General features: G+C 46.2%; 1 protein-coding gene across 1 annotated transcript in view; it reads left to right on the top strand.

The window, feature by feature from the left end:
* Nucleotides 1-637: 637 nt before the first annotated feature.
* LOC147025623 (protein kinase C and casein kinase substrate in neurons protein 2-like) overlaps nucleotides 638-6,067 on the top strand; it is a 46,161-nt gene continuing 40,731 nt past the window's right edge. Inside the window, exon 1 of the mRNA XM_085886788.1 lies at nucleotides 638-657. The gene's annotated coding sequence lies outside the window, so the exon portion shown is untranslated. The remainder of the gene's footprint in view (nucleotides 658-6,067) is intronic.

Here is a 6,067-nt window from a genome sequence, read left to right as displayed (position 1 = left end):
TTAGTTCTCCACATCTCCCCTCCCTCTATCAGCTATCTTGATCCACCATTAACCAACACTACACCAACACTACACCAACACTACACCAACATTACACCAACACTGCTGTGTTCATTTGAGCACGCTTGTGTGGATGCTGTGTGGTGTGTCCTCTGTTGAAGGTTCAATAACATTGACTACATGATCGTTTCGTTCCAAAACGAGGTGAACGAAGTGCCAAAGGGCCTGTTATCATGATGCCCCATGTTTATAAACTTGGAATAAACAAGTAAGCAATGAATGGCACCCTTTGTGTCGTACACTTGGCACTTTGTCCTTTCAGGAGCCACGAAACGAGAGTCATCTTTCGTGCTCATTACATTCGGACACGAAGTTCCCTTTGCAACGTGTTCACATATCAGGCCATTGTGTGCCGGTGTCCAAACAAAACATAAGCCCGTATCAGTGCGCGCCATCGTGTTCCGATTTTCTGTTGTGAAACAACAAAACGAAATGGGATTTCGTCACAAACCGATCCGTTGCTGCAAGTCGTGGCCTTGACCATGAGATGGGATCGATGATAATGAACGAGCTGGCCACGACTGTGACGACATAAACGCACGTGTCTCGGGGTGGAATCCCATGCACGTCCTGCTTGAGCGATCGACCAACTGGACGGTGAGAGTACCCAACCCTATACCCCCAGCATCTGAGCTCCAGGGAAATGTATGGCGAGGGTCCGGTGACGGTGCACGTCCGAGGACAGTCAAATCCCAAGTTTTTATCTGTGTCAAAGTACCTTCCCACCTGTGGTGAACCTGTGAGATACCACGTGACCATTTCACACTTCCCCTTTTGGGTGGCGGTCCATAGTTATGGTCTCTGGGGATCTCAGTTTTTATGTCACCATTAAATGTATCTCTTTCCATCGGCCTTCACATGTTCTTCGGGACACACAGGGCCATCTATTTATTACGTACACCAATGTGGAGGAATTTTGTTTGCCTTTCCTCTCTTCCACCCCTCCCACGTGCTCCGTACATGCCCCGCCCCCTCATTCCCACCACCTCCTTATTCCTCTCTCTCCCAACGTTCTTTCCCTTCTACTTCTACTTTTTCTACTTTTTCTTCTTCTGCACAATTCATATTTTGCCAATAACGAGATGACCGATGAGACATTCAACAAACAAAATCCAGATATTTCGCTTGTGGATGACGGAGCCCCATTTTTTTCCCCCTTTCCCACAAGGTAGTTATCGTTGATTGGTGTAAATCGTGACTAGTGAAACAATTCCTTCAACATATCGTTACAACCACGTTTGAGAAAACCAATTCCCATGTCAAAAGGCCTCAGGAATCATGAATGGGAAGCAGTTCGGGTAACCCCAAACAACATGGCATACCGAGCTCGGCCTATCCAAACCGCGACCGCGAGGTCGGATTAATTACTTTCAGGAGGCAAGTGACTGGTGAAACTGAAAGTAAAGATTTTGTTGTTGGCGCCAAACTAACCACGACCTGTTTGCAATGAGCAATCTGTGCATTCCATCCAAATATAACCATACATAGATTGTACCGTGGCCGGGTGTGCACTTCGCACTAGGCCTCGGCCTGTTCGACCTGGGCCTGGTTCCAGCTCGCCTTCCTCTACAGTCAGGCCCTTGGATTCAAGCGGTTCTGGTTTTTTCTGTGGACCTAGGGGATGAGGGGCCAGGCCCCAAACTCGATACCAAATCCGTGTGTTGGTGTTTATAATCGAAATGGGTGATGCTACTCTGAGGTCTCTTTGTGTTTCAGGGCTCATGGTGGTGGAATAACCCCACCATGGTTGTGTCCCACTTCGTTCTATTTGAGATGGGGATGAATCTCATGGCGGTGGAATAACACCACCGTGGTTGTGTCCCTCTTCCTTATTTTCGAGATGGGGATGAACCTCATGGTGGTGGAATAACACCACCATGGTTGTGTCCCACTCCCTTCTATTCAGGATGGGGATGAACCTCATGACGGTGGAATAACACCACCATGGTTGTGTCCCACTCCCTTCTATTCAGGATGGGGATGAACCTCATGACGGTGGAATAACACCACCATGGTTGTGTCCCACTCCTATTCAGGATGGGGATGAACCTCATGACGGTGGAATAACACCACCGTGGTTGTGTCCCTCTTCCTTCTATTTGAGATGGGGATGAACCTCATGGCGGTGGAATAACACCACCGTGGTTGTGTCCCTCTTCCTTCTATTTGAGATGGGGATGAACCTCATGGTGGTGGAATAACACCAATGTTGTTGTATCCCTCTTCCTTCTATTCGAGATGGGGATGAACCTCATGACGGTGGAATAACACCACCATGGTTGTGTCCCACTTCCTTCTATTTGAGATGGGGATGAACGGTCATGGCGGTGGAATAACACCACTGTGGTTGTGTCCCTCTTCCTTCTATTCGAGATGGGGATGAACCTCATGGTGGTGGAATAACACCACCGTCGTTGTGTCCCACTTCCTTCTATTCGAGATGGGAACTAACTGTATGGTCGTGGAATAACACCACTGTGGTTGTGTCCTACTCAATGAAATTCGAGAGGGGAATGAAGTTTATTTGTAATATTATACCGAAAATAAATAAATAAAGAACACAGGAAGGATGGTACAAGGGAGGCATAATCAATAACACAATTAGTTACCTCCGCCACCAAAGGTGGATGGAGGTTATGTTTTCACCCCTGTCTGTCTGTCTGTCTGTTTGTTTGTGTGTTTGTTTACCCTGTAGCAGCCACAGCGTTTCAGCGATCATGACCAAACTGGGTGCAGACGTCGGCCATGGTCCAACTTCGACACTTGTCGTTTTTGGTGAATCTAGGTCAAAGGTCAAGGTCAAGGTCATCGAAAAACCGAAATTCTTAATTTCGCAATAACGTCCACTAAAATGGTCGTATCGACTTAAAGCCAAATCCAAAATGTGCATCTTCCAATTCTGCATCCAACCACATGTCTCATTGGGGGTGTCACACCAACACCCTTCTTCGCGGTCGGGGGTCGAATGTCAGGGGGGTTGGGTCAAAAGTTTCAAATTGCGATAAAAACGCCATTTCAAGTCCAATTGACTTCCAAGTTATGATCATGACCAAACTAAGTGCTATAACCCATTCAACAGTAGCACTATCGACTTATAAGAACCAAATTGATTTCCAGGTTTTTGTTTTTTCAGAGATCATGGAGATGTGACAAAGTTATTCCTGCAATTCCTTGCTCAACGAGCGATTTCATTTGTTTGTTTGTTTCTGGACATAATTTTTTTTTTGACCATTTTTTTTTGTATACCTTGTCGAGAATCGTATGAGAGTGAACACAGCAAGGGGGGCATGAGACAAGAGGGGCGGGAGTGGGATGGACAAAACAGTGGGGAACAGAGACATTTGGAGTTCTGTGGAAGGGAGAACGATGGGGCGGGGAACATGGTGACATTACAAGATGGCTGGACCGGTTGCAGAATCTGAGTCGAGGTTTGACAGCAAGCTCTCCACCTTGTCAGGAGAAAAGGACACAGAGTCCAGGGACAGTTGGGTGCGACTGGGTAAGGTGGGTAGAGAAAGTGATGGGTTTTTGACACAATATTTAGCTGTAAACACCGAGATTAGGCATTCAGCATTTTCACGTGTGGTATCAGCAGTGTTGCCATTTGAGGTTAGGGAGGGGATGGAGGAGGAACACACACCAGAAACAGATTTGATTATACGCCAACAGGATTTTGAGGAGGCAGAGAGGTTTGAGAGTTCAGACGTGAGATTAGAAAGATGTTGTTTTCTGGCTCTCCTGAGGGTAGATACACACTTGTTCCGAGCTTTGTGGAAGGAACTGAGATTGCCCTCAGTTGGGTTTGCTTTCCAAGAGGCAAAGGCAAGTTGTTTCAGGACAACTGCCTCGCCACAAGCTTCAGTGAACCAAGGGCAGGAGGAAGGGTAGGATAACTGAAGATGAGAGGGGATAAATCTGTGCATGAGGGAGAGCAAGTTTCTTTGAAAGAATTCCCAGGATGAGTTGATGTTTGAGAAAGTAGTGATAGGAGACCAGTCTGTAAGTTTGATGGCTGCTCGGAGACCCTGCCAGTCGGCTTGAGTGAAATGCCAGACTTGACGGCGGTGAGGTGGTTCTCTGATAACAGCCAGAGAGATGTCCACTTTGACAAGGACGTGGTCAGAAGAACCGATTAGAGCGGAGGAAGAACAGCAGATATTTTCAGGGAGATTTGTCAAAATCAGATCCAGAAGAGATGGAGTACCATTGGTTGAGATCCGGGTCGGGAAGTTGACCGATCGAGTCAGTCCCAATGAGTCACAGAAAGCATTTGCTGAAGTGCCATGACAGGTGAGAGAGGTACCCACACCGAGCCAACTGACATGATGACAATTGAAGTCACCACATAAGAGGAAGAGAGAGTTTGGATGAGAAGTTAGAAGATGGTCCATGTTTTCGGATAGTGAGGTGTAGATGGAGTAATCACCGTTAGGTGGACGGTACAGTTCACATATAAACATGAGGTGGGAGTGGAGGGGAAGCCGTAGCCAGAGGTATTCCTGGGGCTGTGGGGGAGTGAGGGCAGTGCATGGTGAGTGAGGAATAGTCTTTGATGAAGAGAGTAACACCTCCACCAGGACGAGGCTCAGGTCTGTCATACCGGAGGAGGGAGGAACAAGGGAGAGATACTTGGGAGTCAGACATGTCTTGGGGGAGGAAAGTTTCTGTTAGGCAGATTATGTCTGGTTTGTCAGTGGTAACTTGTATGCAAAGATCTGAAAGGTTTGAGCGAAGGCCTCAGATATTTGAGGTCCACACTTTTAATGAAGAGGGAGGGGAGGAGGCTTAGGGTGCAGGGGGTGGGAGGGGAGGGGAGGTTAGGACAAGGGATGAGGGGGGAGGCAAGGAGGGTTGTTGAAGGAGTATGGGGGATTGCAGAATAGCTCGTTGAGGAGCCAGATGAGGAGGAGAAAAGGCTCTGTGGTGCTGGGGGACAGGGTGGACAAGAGAGGAGCAGAAGGTGGTTGAAGATTTGAGGAAATGGAGTGAAGAGTTGTCGGTGAGAGTGCAGTGGAAGGTGGCAGCTTTGTGGTTGAGAGGAGGGGGAAACTTTTAGAAGGGTGAGTGAGGGGGTGAATGGTGGGAGAACGGTGAGTGGGGAGAGTTGAGGAAGAAAGGTGAGGGGGGAATTTTTGAGAGGTGAGAGGGAGGCTTGGAGGGAGAAGAGTGTGATGGTTGCTTTGAGAATGAGGGGTGAGAGGAGTGAGTTGGCACTGAAATTTGGAAAAAAAAAGGTATGTTTGATGTAAAGCGATCATTCATAGCAAACTGGGTTTTTTAAAATAAAAGTTTTAGGTCAGAGATGCAATTTAACACAAATCTTGATGAATGCAATAAAGGCGAATTCAGAGAATGGAGAGAAGAAGCGCTGTAACAGTTGGATTTTGTTGTTGATTGCTTCTGTTTGTTTGTCTGTCCGCTCACCTTTAATCGCCCACACGTCACAATCATAAACCGATCTCCCGAGACGTCACGGAATGGTGGAGTTGGTGGTCCGGCAGAGTCCTATTTATTTTGAGGTCAGAAGGTCATAGGCCAAAGGTCAACAACTTTTTCACATTTCTTAAATTGTCAATTTTAATTCCATTGACTTGTAATATCAACTCACTGAATTCAACCACCTGTTGTTTTTGAGGTCAATATAGGCCAAAAGGTCAACATAGGCCAAAAGGTCAACAACTTTTTCACATTTCTTAAATTGTCAATTTTAATTCCAGTGACTTGTAATATCAACTCACTGAATTCAACCACCTATTATTTTTGAGGTCAATATAGGCTAAAAGGTCAACATAGGCCAAAAGGTCAATATGGGCCAAATTTCTACAATTGTCAATTTTCATCCGATTTGCTTGAAATTTGAAGAGGATTTGCATATTTGATCATTTAATTCAACCACCAATTCGTTTTTTTTTTAAGGTCAAATTTATTTAATGGACATCGCAAGTATCGTGCTATGCACGACGTCTTTCTTGTTTGTTTGGCTGTTTGTAAACAAAATATCTAAAAA

The sequence above is a fragment of the Eptatretus burgeri genome, chromosome 6, assembly GCF_056783735.1.
Source record: "Eptatretus burgeri isolate ZD-2024b chromosome 6, Ebu_testis_v1, whole genome shotgun sequence".
NCBI lineage: Eukaryota > Metazoa > Chordata > Myxini > Myxiniformes > Myxinidae > Eptatretus > Eptatretus burgeri.
Note: the sequence above shows the minus strand (reverse complement) of the source record. Positions and strands in the feature narration are given on the sequence as shown.